Source organism: Amblyomma mixtum, chromosome 2 (genome assembly GCF_055824585.1).
Source record: "Amblyomma mixtum isolate Tamu chromosome 2, ASM5582458v1, whole genome shotgun sequence".
Classification (NCBI taxonomy): domain Eukaryota; kingdom Metazoa; phylum Arthropoda; class Arachnida; order Ixodida; family Ixodidae; genus Amblyomma; species Amblyomma mixtum.
Window position 1 is genome coordinate 231,166,565 of NC_143013.1, and position 19,744 is coordinate 231,186,308.

The 19,744-nt window shown below is 47.9% G+C and overlaps 1 long non-coding RNA gene across 1 annotated transcript; it reads left to right on the forward strand.

Annotated features, from left to right (window-relative positions):
- The first annotated feature begins 6,331 nt into the window (after positions 1 to 6,331).
- On the forward strand, positions 6,332 to 16,130 carry LOC149362955 (uncharacterized). Its single transcript, XR_016288544.1, has 3 exons — positions 6,332 to 6,420; positions 15,219 to 15,369; positions 16,052 to 16,130. It is a non-coding gene; the product is annotated as an uncharacterized LOC149362955 (long non-coding RNA).
- Positions 16,131 to 19,744: the final 3,614 nt, after the last annotated feature.

The following is a 19,744-nucleotide window of genomic DNA, read 5'->3' on the forward strand; positions in this document are numbered from 1 at the left end:
GCATAGAAGAGGTATATAAGAGAGATTTAGAATAGCGGGAACCAATCTATTAGGTAACAAACGGGGCGACAGAGAGCACGCGCGGGACAAGACAGGCCCACGTGTTAGTGTTCCGCCCATGCGCCCCGCTACTCCCCTATCACCCCAACCGATAGGGTCCCCCTATTCTAAAGCCCCTCATAGACTAAAGAAAAAGCATGCAGAAAAGAATCAGCACACTTCCCAGTTGTGGCGGATCCTGCTGGTGACCTTGAGCAGCTTTGCTAGGAGCAGCCACTTGCGCAGGTCCCCTCGACGACGCAGCCCCCGCATCTTGAGCACGGCCAGCGCCTCGGCCTCGTTGACGTTCAGCGCCATGACGTAGCCACGAAGACAGCAGCTGCAAACACACCGTCACAGAGACAGGAGCAGACTGAGCAACGGGATTTGGCGCGCGCGCGGAGTAAGGGTCAGCACGTGACTATCGCAGCCAATCAGCGACGAGGACGGGGAGAGGAGGAGAAACGCCCCTCTTTCTTGCGTTCCGAAGCACTCCCAGCTTCCCTTTCTCCCTTCTTTCTCCCGAATCTGACACGCAACTGTGATTGGTAGAAAACCGCTGTCCTCCCTATTCCCACAGCCTGCTTGCTACCTTCGCGCCCGGAATTTTTCTGCGTTGCTGAATTTTCGTGCAAAGCTGCAGCAATTATTTGCATGCATTGCGGCAGCTTTGTGCTGTCTACTACGCCTGTCACACTACCAAATTTAATGTCATTGTAATCGAATGACATTAGCACCTTATGTCCTTAATCGACTGCTACACGAGAACAGTTAATGTCATTATGGCGAACGGCGATGGTGAATGATATTCGCCATCTAATGAATTACGGGAACTCATTCGGATTCGATCTCGAACCGCATGCGTACTCTGGACACCAGATACGCAGCAGAAACAAGCGATGCGAAAAAATAACTTGCACACTGCCAAACTTAGAAAGTGTATTTATTTAGTTCTGCTAAAAAAAGTTAATGTTGGTGTGAATCTTTTTACACCAGAGGCTGTCGTGGATAGCTATTACCCTCGTTCTGAGCAGCTGCCGAGCGTGAAGCAGCGTCTTTCCCGCGAACGTCGGTTATTTTGGGTGGCCTGTTTCTTGCTAGTTGGCGTGCCATGCTCGTTAAGCTCGAAAGTACTTAAAGACGTAACTGAGCAGTTCACCTTTTGGAAGTCCAGTTCACCTTTTGGAAGTCATTTCCATGCTTCGCGCGTGTCCGCGCGCCGCCATGTCAGCCATTTTGTTTGCACGACAGTGTTCTAGAACACTGTAGTTTGCATTTATCGGATTTGTGTTTGACTTTGTACTTGGCTTGGCTTTTTTTGACTAAAGTGGTGCAGAATGGCAGGAAATAATATTTTGAGCTTATAATGCTGCGCACAAATGTTCTCACCTGCTTTTGAAAACACTGCACAACAATTACAAACATCTTTTATGCTCGCTGATATCTTCAAGTTGTACTATTTTTTTCTCTGATCGTCAATACCATCATTTTTGAATTACGTTATTGTTTTTCGTCCAGCGCTGAAAGAGACCGGATGACATTCGATGCATCGAATGCCATTAAGTTCGAATGACATTAAATTTGCTAATGTGACAGGGGTATAACTCCTCGCTGCCGTACCTCAGTTCGAATGGCGCGTCCTCTCGGCAGCTGCAGCTCCTTTCTTCTTCAACCGCTTACTTTGAAGCTGATTTAGTGACCGCACTTTTTTAACGGCAGTTGATCGGCTTCGCAAAGCCCACTGCGCATGCGTGTGTTTACCGGGAACAGTCAAGCGCCATCTTGAATATAGTCCGTCGCGGTGTCGTCGTCACGGCAACTTACCTTATTTGGCGCCTTGACTCGAATTAGACCCGTTGGCAGCATCTTTCCGCCGTGTCATTTATAAACGTCAGCTAAAGGAAAGAGAGGCGTTACTGCAGAGTTGAGAGGAATGCGGTGCTAACCGCAGCTGGTGCAGCGCTGAAAATGAGTGTAGTTGCTGCATAGAGGGGTGACCGCGGCGGCAACGTTGCGCTTCCTACTCGAACCTTCGTGTTTAAATCTTGCAGGGGACGGTGAAAACGTGCTTGGCCGTCACTTTCACGCATTTTGTCAGCAGAACATTTCTATGCTTAGCGATGCCCGCCTTTGAGCGCCCTCATACTGTGCTTACATTTCGTGCATCTCGTTTTGCCCTGTTAATTTTCGAGGTCGTGGAAGGAAGCTCCAAAATTTGGGCAAAAGTTTTAATTTCGAGAGCATGTTCCGCTTTGTTCGATTATTGACAAAATAACTGGCCTTTTTGATTACGTAAATTTCTGTAGCAATGGGTCCGATTTTTTTCTTGCTGCATAATCACTGGAAGCAACAATGTTATTTTGCGCTGCTTCAGACAGAACAATTTCCCTATAACTGTGCGGAGAAAATTCAGGTTCCGCGAAAAAATATTTCGTTTTGTCTCTTCGCGTAAATAAACAGCCAATTTTGCGAAATCCCAAAAAGGACGTTTTCCACGTTTAGTAATATATGATTTTATATATGCTGGTATTAGCGGTTATGATAGATATAGAGGAGAAAAATAGCTACCACAGCTATTGCAGACGACAATGGCGGAAATACCAGCGCAGGCCACATGGATGAGATCTGCACTGGGGTGGCCAGAAAAGATAAGGAAGTATACGTCAAGCGTGCTTGAATAGGAACCTCTGTTTCCAGGTGGTAGCTAAGAAGCCGGGAAGCGATAAAGAGAAAGAGGACAATGTAAATCCCAGAAAGGAGGTCATGTTCAGAACAAGCAGGAGAACAGGGCAAAAGTGACTGAGTGATAACAGCAAGCAGACAACCAGGTCCTTATCGCTGCTGACTGAAACATTGGAATGTGCACAGGAGCTATAATGGTTCCCGTAAAGGATATGGCGAGTATCAATCGGGGGTTTTCCCGGAAGGACAATGAACGCGATGCTGACAGAGACGAAAAGCAAACTGTCAGGGAATGTGGCAGGGCGTTATCTGGGAACGGTAGCGTGTGACTCAGTGGTGTCCTCAACGGTGACGCCGCATATTTGGTGGAAAGATAAGCTGTGGGAGTTGGCGATATCTGCATTCGGATACAACTGAAGACCGCTGCGGCTTTTCCCCATCAAAGGATCTCCTTTTAGCCAATGGCGCCGGCCGATTCTCGTCGCCCTGTTAGGATGACAGTGCAGGGAGCAGCGCCACAATGAAGAGAGGGGTCTGGCTCCGACCAGAGAGGGAAGGGATTGTCCTCTTTCATCTACCACTCCCTGCTTTGTCACACCAGCAGGGTCACGAGAATCTGCCGACGACATTGACTGGAAGGGGGTCCTTTGACAGGGAAAAGATACTGCGTTCTTCACTTGTATCCGACTGTACTCGTGCAGTGGTTGCGGCGGGGGTGAATGATGTCCAGAACGGTGACAATGCACGCGTGGTGGAAAGATTATAGCTGAGTGAGTCGACCATACAAGGGCACTAGCGCAGCGGATGCATATCGTCGTGTGCACAGCATTAAAAGTGCTCGGACGGAATGGACCGAGGTCGCCGGAAACGGAGGCGCAATGCGTGCATCAGTGCATGCTCACGATTGCCCCCGCCTTCAAGTACATTCGAGAAATGTGGTCTTTTTCTGTGAAAGGGCGTCGAGAAAGCACCACGTTAACTAAAGCCAGCTTGCACTGATAAAAAAAAAAAATCCATGCGATGTAAAAGAACGCTCACAAGAATTAACGCCAACACTACCTCCTTTAAAACAAAAAAAAAATCAATTTAAAGCGTTTTTTTTTGTTTCCTTACAGGCGGACGCAGACAAAAGCATGAGTTTGCGGTGAAAACTGTCCAATAAGAATGACCTTCCACCAAGAGTGAAATCTTGTGCGGGGTAAAAACATTTCAAAAGGAGGGAATAAAGGAACACAAAAATAAATACTTTCGCGTGATCTAAGCTCGATCCAGGATAGCTGTTTTAGCCTTCGTTGCTCAGACTTGAGGTTCCGGGCACATATACGTTTCGGATGACGACGACCGTTAAGCGCTTGAATGGCAACCCTTTACCGATCATTTACAATTCACATGGTATGGACGGACGGACGGGTGGATAGTAGCGCCCCCATTGAAACGGGGTGGTGGCAGTTGCCACCATGCTCAGCTTTTCTTTCTTTATTTTTGTTCAACTGCGTTGTTAATTCTCATTAAGATTCGCCATCTTCTATCACTACGGTTTCCTACACTTCTAACCTTATGTCACATCTCTGCTTTTCACCCACCAATCCTCCAATCGCTTCTTGCTAACTTCCCGTGATTTGAATGATGCCCAGCCCATATCCCCTTGTACAGCCTCCTTTGTGGTTTTGCCGTGGGCACCTAGTGCTAATCTTCCAACAGCTCTGTGATTTACGTCTAATCTCGACTGAACTTCTGCCCTTAATCACAGAACCGCATTTCCGAAAGTAAGCCTCGGCACCATTATTCCTTTTCAAATACCTCTCAGTACTTCATATTTGTTGTACTCCCATAATACCCTATGTTCCATTATCCCGGCGTCTCTTCCTTTTGCCCTAATAGACTGTTCATGCTCCGAGGTATTTGCATTCGGCTACTCTGGGTATTTCGTTGCCTTGTATTGTAAGCGCCTGATGAGTTGTGTCGTTGAAAATCATCCCACCTGACTTAGTTGAGCTAAAACTGAAACCTAGAGCGTCTCCTTCGTCTCCACAACAATTAACCAAAGTTTGTAAATCTTCCTGGCTATCTGCTAACAGTACGATATAGCAGGTTGAGGCCGACATCCACCACCTGCTAGGGGTTTGCCCGGCGTTGAAGCCGACAAGAATTCGGCACCTGGCGGCAGCGGGTCTTTCGCCCGACAATAGTGCTTCATACACCGCTTGGACACAAGGACCTCATCATCGTCCACTGCTCGATTCCATTAGATCGGCGAACATTTGCACATTTATTTAGGCATCTTCATCTATCATTACATACCGTTTTATGCCCTGAGGCAATCAACATCGCATTAAAAAAAAGTAACAGTACGATATAGAAGCACTCAAGGACGCACTCTGCCGTGGAGAGAACGCATCCTCAGGAAGACACAGTAGCGCGCGTTTCTGAGCGAAGCTCTTTTGCATGCGAGTGGAACTTCTCACCACGAAAAGCACGCAGAAATTCCGGGTACGAAGGTGAAAACTATAGGCCGAGGTAATCGGGGAAATAACAGACTTCTACCAATCGCAGTTGCGTGTCAGGTTCGGGAGAAGGAAGGGAGAAAGGGAAGCTGGGAGTGCTTCGGAACGCAAGAAAGAGGGACGTTTCTCCTCCTCTCCCCGTCCTCGTCGCTGATTGGCTGCGAAGGTCACGTGCTCACCCTTACTCCGCGTGCGCGCCAAACCCCTTTGCTCAGTCTGCTCCTGTCTCTGTTACGGTGTGTTTGCAGGTGCTGTCTTCGTGGCTACGTCATGGCGCTGAACGTCAACCAGGCCGAGGCGCTGGCCGTGCTCAAGATCCGGGGGCTGCGTCGTCGAGGGGACCTCCGCAAGTGGCTGCTCCTCGCAAAGCTGCTCAAGTTCACCAGCAGGATACGGCACAACTGGGAAGTGTGCTGATTCTTTTTCATCCTCTTTTTTTATTATACTTGTGTAGTCACTCGTTTATGCGGGCATTCGTATTGCAGTCACACAGGCTGGAAAAATTTTAAAATTTGCTTCCCTTCTCTTGAGGGCCGTTGCTTGGTACTTGGGTTGCATGTAGGTTATTCTGTACCTCATGTTCTGGCTTTTGCACGCCGCTATAATGGTAAAATCTACAGCAGGTTCAGCTCCGGAGTGGAGTCTCAGCTGTGGAGGAAGTTAACGCCTAAAAAGAAAATGAAAAGACGGAAGCCCTTCTCAACAACGAATACCCGAATGACTGCTATCTATCTACTCACCATTAGTTTTGACAACCGTAGACTTTGAGTGTACGCGCACGCGCTAACCCACAGCCTTGTTTATATGTGATGCTTTTTACGGTAAAGAAGAGCTGTCCGTCTTTCTGGTTAACTGTTTACTAAAAGGCGAAGCCGGTGTCATTCACCATGGCACCTGAATATTCCCCGCCGCGATTTCTTGCGTTGCACCCCTGCCTGATGCTAGACATATTCCACGTGCAAAGTGACACTAGGAAAAGATTAAGTGCAGGTACACCATTGCGTTCGATGACCTCCACCACTGGGCATTTTCGCGATTGATGACAGCGAACAAAAGCGGAAAAAATTTGCAGAACGGAAGAAGACAACAAACCCCGTACACTACCACTGGGAATCAACGTGATTACCACTTAGAAGACATAGAAACGCTCCCTCGCGCATGCGCAGTTCTCTTCGCTAGCTGCTACTGATTACAAGTAAGTAGAAACTTTGCTCATAAACCTGTCTTTTTGACCCTTTGTTTGTTCCCTACACTCACGCACGGTTTAAAAGCGAGACGCTATGCTGGGGTGTAGTGCAGAAAATCAACTTGTGCCTATATGTTCGTTCTTCGTACATGCTCAGGGCTCACGAAGACCGTTTTAGAGGCGTCCTTGCATAACCCCGCCTGCACTGTGCCATAATGTGGAGTGCTGAATTCATATCAAAACGAGATTTTTACAGAAAATGGAAAAACCGGTTCTGGCCTCTTGGCTTGCTTTTGTTTCATATCGGAGTAGCTTTTCCGCACGATTAACGTGCCGCCTCATAGTAGCGGTCATCACGGGCGCATAGCGATGCGCTCATAGCAGATCTCGAGATAACATCGGTACGTTCACACACCGTCCCTATGTGAAGAGTGCCCTTGCACCCCCCACCCCCAATCTTAATCCGGGAGCTGAATAGACGAAGATGCTTGGGATTAGACTTCCGTACCTCTTTGCATGACACACTATAAAGTATTTTTTCCGTCTATCTTTATTGCATGCTTGTTCTTTTTAACCATACCTGATTTCAACACCGCCAGTTCAATGGGAGAGTGGCACTGGGCATGTGCCGCTCTCCAGTATCCACTACTCCTCTCAGCTCACTCTTACTCAGTTGACTACCGTGGAAGGTAATTCCACGGTAGTCAACCGCCGGATCGTTCCCACCGGCCGCGGTGGCTCAGTGGATTTGGGTGCTCGGCTCCGAGTTACCGAGCTAGGTTGATAAGCAGAAGTAAACTGGCGTTTGTGGTGACACGGAAACTGCGCAGCTCCCTTGCCGGAGGTTACTTGGAGGGGAGGTGGTTATTACTTCATGGGCATTTAGTTGCTGCCTTAGACACTTCCTGGAGCATATCTGGTGTCTTTCATTTGGGAAGTTGTAGAACACCGAAGGAAGCAGCAAATGCAGATTACGTGAAGCAGACGAGAGATAGGCATTCCATCACTCGTCACTCCCGCGCAAGAATTTTTGAGCTAGCATCAATAACAACGAAGTTATACACGATTAAAAAATTACGCTGCTCCTCTCTCCCCTCAACTCGAACACGCGGGGCACCATAATAAAAATAAAGAAAACAACTCTGGGACTGGGCCCCGCCCATGATTACGTCATTCGCTGCCGTTCGGTTTGCAACTTCCGGTTGTCCCACCCTGCAGCAGCCGGTCTCTCTTCGCCTTCCTGGATTGCGGCGTGTGTGGGATTTCTTTGCTTATCACTGCGACAAAGGCACTGCGAGTAGCTCCCGACAGAAACAGGCGTCAGGGGCAAATTGAAACCATATGCGCGAAGGCAATGCCCTGGTTCACGCTTGTCCGAGTGGGTCGCGCGGCGTCACAAGCAGACGATTTTCACGGCTACCGGAAATGTGCCCGTGACGTCATGGCTTCAGCGAATGACAGCATGTCACGGGACTAGTGACGTCTATTTTCACGATTTTAGGTTCAAAATCGGTCACTACGAAGACACCAATCGGCCCGCGAATTTCAAAAACTGCGGTTTTTAAAAATTCATAGTAAATTGCCGGCTCAGTTCCGAAGACTTACATTTGGTGTGAATGCTTCTTAGCATCATTTCTAAGAATTGAAAACATCTACAAGCGACTTTTAATCTGTTGCATAGTCCCTTTAACGGAAAAACGGCTGAGAAGGAAGAGGGCGAAATTCAAAATTTTCGCGCGGGGAATGTGCCTTTCGAACTCACGGCCAACCGCGCTTTTCCCTGTGAGCCGTTGACAGGGAGCAGCAAGTTCGATCGGGCGCAGTCTTGTGCTCCTTCGGGACTTCACGCCATTCCTTTTCCAAACGGGCTTAGACGTCATCGGAACAAGCCGCCGTTTTGAGGTCTGCTTAGACGCTAGGCGAATTCGAATCTTTGCGTATCCAGCGCATCGTTGTTAAACTTTAACAAAACTTTTTGTGCTAGCCGCGATAGAAGAAAGGAATCAGCTTCCCCACTTAGTTGTCATTTAGGATAGTTCCGTGAAGTTTTGGAAACGCCTTGTATGATGGTTGGTTCTGTTTAATCACAGCTTCCTTCTCATTTACGCTGCAGTTGTCTCTTTGCGTGTTTTTGATTAATAATTAGCTCTGTTTGGCCACCTATCAGTGTAACTTCTTGTGTACTGCTCTCCCCCCCCCTTTCATTATATAATGCCCCACCAGGGGCCTTTAAAGGGCAACTGAATAGATTTTAGACATCGATGAGCCTGAAATGGTCGAATGTGTGAAACTTGTGGGTAAAGCATGCGAAGTCCTTTTGGGCTAACTTTTGAAATGGTGACGTAATCGCCGATTAAAATCGCTACTGCCTTCAAGCTTCTCCGCAGTGCACAACACCAAGTGGGGGGCGTCTGATGACGTCATCGAAGGTATCGGTACATTTCCAACGCATAGACACCTGCTTTGATAGAAAAAAAAAACCAACGCTACAGACGGCAAAGGCCGCCGAGCGTCGTTTGGCAGCATCCAACGGTGCACGGCAGGGTGTGGCTGACGGAGCGGTAATTTGAAATCATAGCTTCCGTGACGTCACACTGAACTTCCCCGCACTCCTGCGGTGCTTTGAGAAGAAGCGCAAAACTCAATCGCTGATTACGTCATTATTTTAAATGCTAGTGCAATAACACTTGGTATGCCTCACCTACAGCCTGTATAGATTTGAATCCTTGAATATTGCGAAATTCTCAAAAAGTGATGCAGTTGCCCTTTAAGTGTCAGGTAAATTATTATGCTGATGGTGGTGAATTATTCCTAAGGCTATATATTGTCCTGGGGTATTAAACCGGCATAACAGCCAGCCCAGCTAACAGGGAAGACTTGTTTTTATGCTGAGGCTCTGGTCAGCAGGATGTTCCAGCTGGCCGCAGGGGTACTACTTTTTGGCGTGCTCTGTCCAGTGGGTGCATACCTCGGCACCATGAGTGGTGGCTCACTCACACTCATGACCACTCGCACTCACTACTACTCACACACACTCACACTCATGTCCATTCACACTCACAACCACTCACTCACACTCGCACTCATGACCACTCACACTCACAACCACTCACTCAAACTCGCACTCATGACCACTCGAACTCACAACTACTCACTCGCACTCACACTCATCATCACTCACACTCACAACCCCTCACTCACACTCACACTCATGACCACTCACAGCCACTCACTCACACTCGCACTCATGATAACTCACACTCACTCGCACTCATGTCCACTCACACTCACAATCACTCACTCGCACTCATGACCACTCGCACTCACAACCACTCATTTCCACTCACACTCATATTCATGTCCGCTCACTCGCATTTACGTTCAGTGTACTGTTTCCTTGTTTGCTGACAACGGAGGGGATGAGAGATTTACTGCCGCGGCGACTGCCCTCGTAGCTCCCCTAACATTATCCTGAGTCGCAAAGATGTGGTGGTGAGCTGTCCAGGCTTTTTCGGGCTATTTGGCCAATTTGCACAGTTTCGATGCTCGAAGAAAATAGTCACTCATCAGTCATCACGCATATTCCATGCACCGAATGCTACGCACCTGTGCTCCTGCGCTTGCTTCTGAGACGATGATTGCCTGTATAGCGTCAGCAGCTGAGAGGCTTAGACAAGTTTTTGAACAGTGTCCATAGGCGTGCGCAGGGTTCTCCATGAGAATGAGCCAAGTTTTAGTGCAGTGCCGCCCCCCCCTCCTCCCCGCCCCCCACCCCAACCACCTCTCACCTAGGCCTCTGCCGCCAAAACGGAGAGCAAATATGAGGAATGATTATAAAACATTTATTTCCATGTGATGGAATTGCTAAATATACAGGATATTATAGAGGTGTAGTTTTTTATTTTAATCTGTAACATCGGCAGAGGAATATAGGGTATAGAGAGGATAAGCGGCTGGTTTTTTTGACGCTCAAAATGTGAACAAGTGAGGGGAAAGATTCACAGTATTGCCAGCGTCTCCACAAGTGGTCTTGTCTCCACCCAGACGAAGACAGTCCTCTTGTTGAAACGTTCGCAAACACCCTGAGGCTTTCCCTCCCTTGTTCACCACGTGAGTACCCGCAGAGGAAGGCAGTCATTGCGTCGCTGAAGCATTGATGTAGCATCGCGCTTCCGGAGTAATTTCCGTTCTCTCTAGACCACAGAAACTATGACAGATTTGTTTTTTGGTTACTGTCACAGCAAAAAAGAAACTGAACAGATTGCCTCCAAAATGACCTGGCAAGTAAACAGTTCTTAGAACGCAACATCAGAGGTCTTTGGCCGTTAAAAAACCTGCTTGGCGGTAGCACTGCACTGTAAACAATGACCGAATAGGTCCGACAGATTAATTGTATGGGGCCGACTTGGCGATTAGGGGGGAAGGGGAGGGGGGGGGGAGCGCACCTTCTTCCCTTGTGCGTGCGCCTATGGCGGTGTGCAAGTAATAATAATAAGTTTGCCTTGACAATATTCTTGGATGGTGTCTAATTACCAAGATTTGGTCTTCCTTGACAATGACGTGTCCGTGACTCTGCATCAACTCATTGGAGTCAAGTGACGATTATGAATACTTTTCGCGGCATGGAAAATGGAGCGTGTTTCTCAAAAAATCGAGTGATTTCCTCACGCAAAGGAAAATGGCTGGAATGGGTCGCAAGTAGAGCATTTCCACGCGTAATAACGATGCTAGGGGAGGTTGCCATTATCAATCCATTTACAAAACCTACTAAGCTTACTATGTGTGACCGATCTGTGTACTGCACATGTCTGCAGGCAGTACGTTTTTTGTATTGCCCATAATCCCTGTCTGAAGGAAGTTTTACAAACCAACGCGGTGTTTTTGAGGCCAGTGCATGCGGAGACCAGATGCGCATCCGCGTGGTAATAGGGGGTGCTTACTTTGCACCCGATTATTCTCCAACGTCGTTCTCGGAAGAATGCATATGCAGCTAACCTGTTAGCCAATTTGAGCCAATCTGAAATGATATGACTTTACTGGGAAAAAGCGCTAACCAGAAGTTCTTGGTGGAAATCATAGTATCTGCTTCAAATGATGCCTCATGCTGTCCAGATGTCAGTTAGGGTAAGATTGCTGAAATCGGTGCGTGCCAACAGAAGTTAATCCCCTTGCTGTTCACGGTGTGACTACGGGCGAGCGCAGCTTGGCTTTTTAAGCCCCTGCGTGGAGAACCTCCGGGTCAATGGCCGCAGCCCATGGACGTAGGATGAGGGGAGAGTCCCCAAGGAACGATTAACATTCTCTCGTGTTTGCTGAATGTGCCACGACTCGAGTAGAAGCCTCCTGCGTGGGTTAGCTTCCGTTTCCAATACAATGGTGCTGTCGAAGTCAAGTCAATTGGATGGTCACACCCTTCGCAGTGTTCGGCCACGGCGCTGCGTTGACGATTCATGTAACGGACGTCCGCTTTGTGTTGGCTCATCCTTTCCGCGAAGTTCTTCGTTTCCCCTATGTACGACGCCGGGCAGACGGAACACGGAATTTTGTACACGACGCCCTGGGCCTTTTCTCTGGGCTGCCGTTTTTTTGGGCGGGGGAGAAGGCGACCGATAGAGCTGGTCGGTTTGTGCGTTGCCAGCACCCCTTCTGCCAGCACCCCAACCAGACAGACTTCTGTCGAATGTTTTCTTTTGTGTTGTTGACTTGCCAGGGCAGCCCCCACCTGCTCATATTGCCAACGACGTAGTTCTGCTTACATGACGCTGACGGGAGCCTATTCATGACCAAAGAAAAAACATTTTTTTTTGGACTCCGGGGAGAGCGTGGGGGAGCTTAATATTCAACTCTTTCCTGTGCTGCCAGCACAGTCCAAAGTCGAATATGTCGGCACCCTTCGAACTGTTTGTGAAAAGCTTCTGGCCCCCCTTCCGCCCGCCGCCCTCAGTTTTCTGTTCTCTTCTGGTCACATTTTTGGCTGTGGCGTCGTATGGTTTTTTCTTCAGTGCCTTAGCAGCACTCGCTTGCACGATACTTTTAAGCGAAACGAAAACTGTCGCCCTAGCTTGATTCTTATTAACTTTCAGTCGCGTGTACTGCTTTTCTTCTGTAGTTTTTTTTTCTCGAGTGAAACGGAGACAATACTCAGAACATTCTATTTTATATCCCTTTCCCGAGTACATAAAAATTAATTTCGAACTGTACGTCCAACCAATCAAAAAAGGTCCGGCAATTTGGTTGCCACCTCATATCCACTACCGAAAATCGCCGCAACGTTTCATCACAGTTGAGTTTCCCTCTCAATCTTGTAGAGGTAAATTACGTTGATGATGATTATTGAAGGGTGCTTGACGTCTTGCAGATTCGATATTGCTCGATCACGTTGCCAGAGGACACTTCTGGAGAGGTTAACTTTTTATTACCGATTAATAAAACAAAGAAAGATACAAGCAAGGAGAAAACTTGTTTACATTTGACTGACCAGTAGCTTTACGTGACGAAACCAGCCCTCGGTCCCGCCCAAACACTTGATTTTAAACCCTATGACCCTGCCGTCGGTGGAGACAGTAACCAATCAGGTAACTCCACAAACATCAACCCAATAAATCATTGGGGAAAGGAAAACGTCGCCAATCAACAACTGTAAAAGAACAACACAGCCAATCAGTGATTTTGGAAAGAAGATAACTCACCTCCACAAACACTGCACAAATATTTTCCACCATCAAGATTTCGGAGGTTTCTCCCTTCGTCCCGCGAGCTTCGCAAACATTCTCGATTTCCCACGGTGCAGGTTGTTTCAACCTCTGGTAAACTCAGGTTCGGGGAAAGTCACCTCAAGGCCCATCTGTTCAGTACCGTCACTTACAAACTGTCTTCAAGCCTGTAGCTAGCGTGGCAATGTCCTGTTGACCGCGCCTCAAGTGGTCAACGCGTGCTGCCATAGACATGGGACAAAAGCTACACGACGAGGGTCCGCCTTTCCGCAAGAACGTGCACAGTGGGATGCGACCTGACGTATATGTTCCCGGAGGGTGTTTGACATTTCCCTTATTCTCGGAATCCGTCGCTATCCCGCTCCCCTTATACCACTGGGCAGCCAGTGTGACTCATCCCCCTCCCTGCAGTTGTGCGGAGGGCAGAAAAAAAAAAACTCAATGGACATTCCTTTATCGCGAACCCGGACGCGACAAACAATGCACAGGACCGCGAACTTCACTACCACCATCAGCACAAAACAATAATTTCTGGCGCAAATTAAAACATAAAATATTGCCGGTTTGGATATCTCCTTGGGCGTCAAAGACATTACCATGCCTGATGCTATGCATACAAAAAAAATAAATTATCAGAGCCACATGCTTGATTTCCGACGCTGGGCTCTTTAAAGTACATGTAGAAACAAGAATCCTCTGGCGTTGCCGAAAAGCGCACTTGGTTTTCGCGTCGTTTCCGGGCTTGAGCCAGGTTTGTGCAGTTCAAGACCTGGGATAAAGGAGGTCGGGTTACCACATGGGTCAGAGCCTATGAAGAAATTACGGCCAGATGAGAGCTCTTCAATACGCACACCTGAGCAAAGAAAAAAAAAACCTAAGTCCACTGCAGCACCCGAGGTCCCAACTTACGGTAGTTATTGCCGAGCAGCGGACAGTCGTTGTTTCAGCAGTAAGCATTTTAACTCATATGTATACGAGATCGAGCCATGCGGGCAGCGTGGCAAGAGACATATATCTATATTTTCAGGACTGGCAATGCGAAATTCGATAAAGGGACCCAAAAAACTTGTAGCGGCTCACTGCATCCGCGAAGGGCCTGCGCCCGTGCCAACGGTGAACTACAAAAGCAACGAAAGATTGCCGTTCCCGTGCCAGCGGAATCCTTTCCTTCGGTTGTCCAAAGACACCGGCATGATGCCTTATGCTGCCTCGAGTGCCTTCAGTATAGTGAATATTTGCTTCCCGCAGCTGTCAACAACATGAAAATAGCTAAGCGGGTATCAGCGTCACGAAACATGGGCGACCGACTTCACTGTCGCTTCCACCCACCACTCACATCCACTCATTGCCACTCACATCCACTCATTGCCACTTACAACCACTCATTGTCACTCACATCCACCCACACCCACTCACGCCCACTCACATCCACTCATCAATCATACCCACTCACCTCTACTCACGCTCACATCCACTCAATCGCATTCGCACTCATGTCCACTCACACTCACACTTATGACCACCCCCAGTTACATCCACTCACTCGCACTCACTCACGTCCACTCACACTCATGACAACCCACACTCATATCCACTCAGTCGCACTCACACTCACGTCCACTCGCACTCACGACCACTCACTCGCACTCACACTCAGACCACCCACACTCACATCCACTCACTCGCACTCACACTCATGATTACCGACACTCATATCCACTCACTCGCACTCACACTCACGTCCACTCGCACTCACGACCACTCACTCACACTCACGCTCACAGACGTGAGTGTGAGTGAGGCGATATGAGTGCACTCATGAGTGAGTGTGCCGACCTATGAGTGGGTGTAGCCCTCGGAATAAGCGATTATGGGGAAAAAAAGGGAAGCAGTGTAACCTCCGTCCACAAATGGTGTGGTGATTCACAAAAGGATCATCCGCCGTCGGCATATACGCCTGGGCCGCTTGCGTCAGGTACAACACAAGGTGAGATTGGCCATCATAGCGGGCAGAGGATGTGCGGACACATGAAATAATTGTTAGATCTCGTCTTTTAGCAGTGATGTCTCACAGGCCGTTTTTGTTCGGGCCAGGCTTTCTGCACTTGCATTCACAGGACGTGCAAGAAATCGTGCTTGCTGGGACCGCAACTTGCATTACGTCGTCCTGGATACCAACACAGCCGACTGCGTTCGAGAGTCGTCGCAAAGTTTGCAACAACGGGTCGTCACCAGACGCATGCAGGTACGTGGAGCTTCATAACTTCTCCTTCGATCACTCTAGTCGTTTTTTCTCTAGTTTTTCGCGCCCAAAGAAAGAGGAATGCGTTTAGCCCACGGTGTGTGGTTCAGTCTCGTGGGAATCGCAGCGGAAAATGCATTTCTTTACGGGAGAAAATGTCCCACTTGAAGCGCTCTTACGCGAAGGTACCTGGAAGAAGTACTGTTTTATGTGTTCGCTTTTCATGTTCAGTGAACTTGACTTCTAAATTATGTTTTCTGTAATTCTCCTCCGAATCTCCCGCCACCGTAGCTTCTCTTAGTACATATTACCTCTTAAACTTCCATTGCTATCATACCCGAAACTTATTGGTGTTTCACCACTGTTGCCACATGGAGCCTCTTCGTAAAGCTGCCCTTGCGTTTATTTTAACGCCCCCCATTTCATCGTCGGAGACACAAAAGCTGTTCGATCTATTTCGTTTTGTTAATAGCTGAATGGTCGCGGCTATACGACCTTTCTCAATTAAGAGCATGCACATGTATAGCATTAAACCCGACGCATTCGTCTCTCATTTTTAATTTCAGACCTCGCACCCGAGTTTCTGTCAAGAAATCTCAACTGTCGGTAATAGTTTTGGTGCCTGGTTAATGTACCATTGAGTAAATGTTGCACATGTTACACTCATCAAAAATATTCTAAGCAGGTGACATCGCCAGCGACAGCACTTTCCGAACCACAAAGTTCCTGCTTTTCCCAGCTCACGGTGCCTACGAGGTGTTGTAATTTCTATCGTGTTCGCTCGACGATGCTAAAATTTATTTCATTTCATTCATGTTTCCCTTAAGGGCCCGAAGGCGTTAGATAGGGAGGGGGGGGGGGGGCATTACATATCGCTGATGAGCAGGCATATATTGACTCTTGTTTTTCGGAATTCGCTTCCTTCTAGCATTGCGACTATCGCTGAAACATCATCATTTCAAACAGCTCTTTGGTCCTATTTAGAAAATTCTAACATATGTTGATGTGCGTTCTTCTTATTTTTTTATCACTGTGTGATTCACTTCTTTTTTTTTTCTCTTCGGTTGCTCCAGTGTGTGTGTGTCGGCCGTAACGTTCCGCAAAATGTTAGATGCTGTGTTTAGTAACTTTCGAAGGCGGGATTTTTCTTGATTTTTTTTTTTGCGGGGTTTGCTACATGTGCATTTTTTCAAATACCTGTTCTTAGCCTTTTTTTCCTTCCTCTTATTAACTTGTACTTGCCTTAACTTGTTTACTTCTGTTTTCAGCCGTTTGTATTCTGTGTTGTATATTTGTTGTTTTCTTTGATGAATCCCCCCCTAAGGCCCGCATTGGGCCTTTAGGGTATTGAAATAAATAAATAAAAATAAATAGAACACCTCAGGAAAACAGCGTCAAATGTCCCGCAAAGGAAGCCTTCAAACCGCAGTGTCCGCGCTAAGCGGACTTCTTGCGGCTATGGCGTGCCACTGCACGTGGCCGTCACGTGAAAGGCCGCTGACGATGACGTCATCATGATAGGTCTGTGCTGTTGACTGGAGGGCCTTCTTTGGGGAGCACTTGCCACTGTGTTCTTGAATATCCGATGGCATATTTCGCGTGCTTTTGTGTGTCTTATACTTTCGCGTACTGATGGTGTGTTTCTGCCGCATCTGGTGATCCTCTCAGCGCGCACTTAATTGTTGTTAAGCACTCGCTCGAATTCACGTAGTTCTGCGCACCCTGAATGCCTGTGAGGCAATGAGACACCAGGGCTACTTTTACGCACCACGCCTCACCTGTCGTACTAAAGTCAATAAGAATATGAAAATGACGTTTCCTTGCTTTGGCCTATCATTGATGGTGGTGCTGTTGGTTGCGTGGCGGTGGAACGTGTCCACGACTTCCTGTTCAAGCATTCCTGGCAGCTGTTGAGGAAGTTGGTAGCGACTTATGTTCTTGCTATACGCTCATAAGGCAATGGATTAGAAATTCATTTTTTCTTTCACCGAAGTAGAACCCCAGGCAGCCACATAAGCATGAAACAGCACACACGAACATACTGGCGTGTATTTTTTCATGCTTGTGTACAGCTTGCAGTGGTTGAATGCAGAACCAAATGGCCCACGACAAAGCTTTAGTGAATTGCATGAAGGGGCCACTGTGCACGCACGCTAATCGACGACCAGCGTATGTTGCACCTCTCTTGTACCAATTGTTACGATATTTTCGTGTGACCTTTTTTTTTCAGCCTTCTTTGCCTACGAACCCCCCTTTGTGCGAGCTGCCTTGCATGGTGGCAAACGGTGCTTCGGCTTTTGACGACTGCTTCATTGATTTCGTGTATATCGCAAGCGCGGTGCCGCTGCGTGTTTAAAAAGGTTGCCCCTTTTTTTATGGATCGTCTTATGTTCTTGTTTCTTGCTCATGTACGGCTGCAGGACTGCCGTTCAACATGCAAGGTCTGCCATTCTATAGAGGCAGTGCCACCAGCGCAGAGACGGGTTCTGGCTGCCAATTGTGGAGCTGCAATGTGCCCACCATAAGCGACGCTGCGTCGGCTGATCTGACCGACCGGACAAGATGACAGCGCCACTCTACGGTGGCTCTACTACTCGTAGAAGCGTCATTACTTCGTGGTGCAAACATCGTCGTCACCGATGCACTGAACGTCGTGCCGGCGGTCGCCCAGGAACATCGTGCTAGGACGTGTTGGCGCTTGCGCCGACTGGTCCCTGTTTTCTGCCCTATGCATTTTCTCGGGAAGACAATAAATGTTATTTGCTCAAGTCTAGGCTCGCCTTTGTTTGCTCCATTTTGATGACTCTAGAGAGGTCATTCCGAGGGATTGCGGTGTTCCTCAGCATGCCTTGGCATTTTAGCCAAACATAGAACAACCCCCAAGCAGCTAGGGAAGTAGTGCTTCAGAATGCATGACTGCCAAGTTTTCTGATCTTATATCAAAATTGCATATTTTGTTGCGGAAGCAACACTACGCTAGTCGCCGAGCAGCTGACGTCGCACGGTGCACAGCTGGCGTGCCGCCACCGTCGCTGCGCGGGTGACTCAGAGGCGCCGCTACCGCGTTCGCCAGTTGCGCAGTAGCGGCGCATAGCTACGTGCCAGGGCCGCTGCCGCGCGCTCCCCCTCGCCTCTCTCTTCTTCAATGCGCAGTGGCAGCGCATACCTAGCGTGATAGCGCCACTGGCACGCCAGCTGTGCGTAGTGACGTCACTTGCTCCTCGCGCAGTATGGCCTTTCCTCGGCTCCGCGAAGCTGCTCGGCGACTAGCGTAGTGTTGCTTCCGCAACAAAATATGCAATTTTGATATAAGATCAGAAACGCAAATTTTAAAATTTGCGTCCCTTATCTTGAGGGCCACTGGTTAGTATTTGGGTTGCATGTAGGTTATTCTGTACCTCACGTTCTAGCTTTTCGCGCCGCTATAATGGTAACATACACATCAGTTAGAGCTCCGGAGTGGAGTCTCAGGTGTGGAGGAAGTTAACGCAGCAGTTTGGATGTCCCAATTATAATTGGAATTTATAAAGAAAATGAAAATACGAAAGCCCTTCTCAAGAACGAATACGCGAATGACTGCTATCTACTCACCATCCGTTTTAACAACCGTATACTTGTAGTTTACGTGCACGCGCTGAACAACAGCCTTGTTTATGTTTGAGGCTTTTTACGGCAAAGAACAGCTGTCCGTCTTTCTGGTTAACTATGTACTAAGGCGAAGCCGGTGCCATTGACCATGCCACCTGAATATTCCCCGCCGCAGTTTCTTGCGTTGCACCCCTGCCTGATGCTTCACATATTCCACGTGCAAAGTGGCGCTAGGTAAAATTATTTAAAATTATTAAAATTATTTCATAATATATTTCATTCTAGAACTGGAATAAACAGAACCAAATATATAGCCAACCCTGATTACGTGTCTTTACGTAGAGATCATTCACTTAAAGTTAAAGAATACAGGTGCCGGACTGACCTTTTTAAAATGTCTTTTTTCCCCAAAACGGTTTCGGAATGGAACAAGCTGCCTGAGGAAGTAGTGTCCATATTATCAAATGATTCATTTTCTTCCATGCTGTGACATTTTTTTGTGTATAATAATTCCGTGTTTTTTCTATCTCATTGTTATCTTTTTTTTTGTAACCACCTGCACGCGGTGGCATTTGTGTACTTTTTCTTCTACCCCCCCCCCCACTGTAATGCCAGCCAATGGCGCTGTGGGTATGATGATAAATAAATAAATAAATAAATAGATTAAGTGCAGGTACTCCTTTGCGTTCGATGACCTCGACTACTGGGCATTTTCGCCGATTGATGACAGCGAACAAAGGCGGAAAAAATTCGCAGGACGGAAGAAGAAAACAAACCCGGTACACTACCA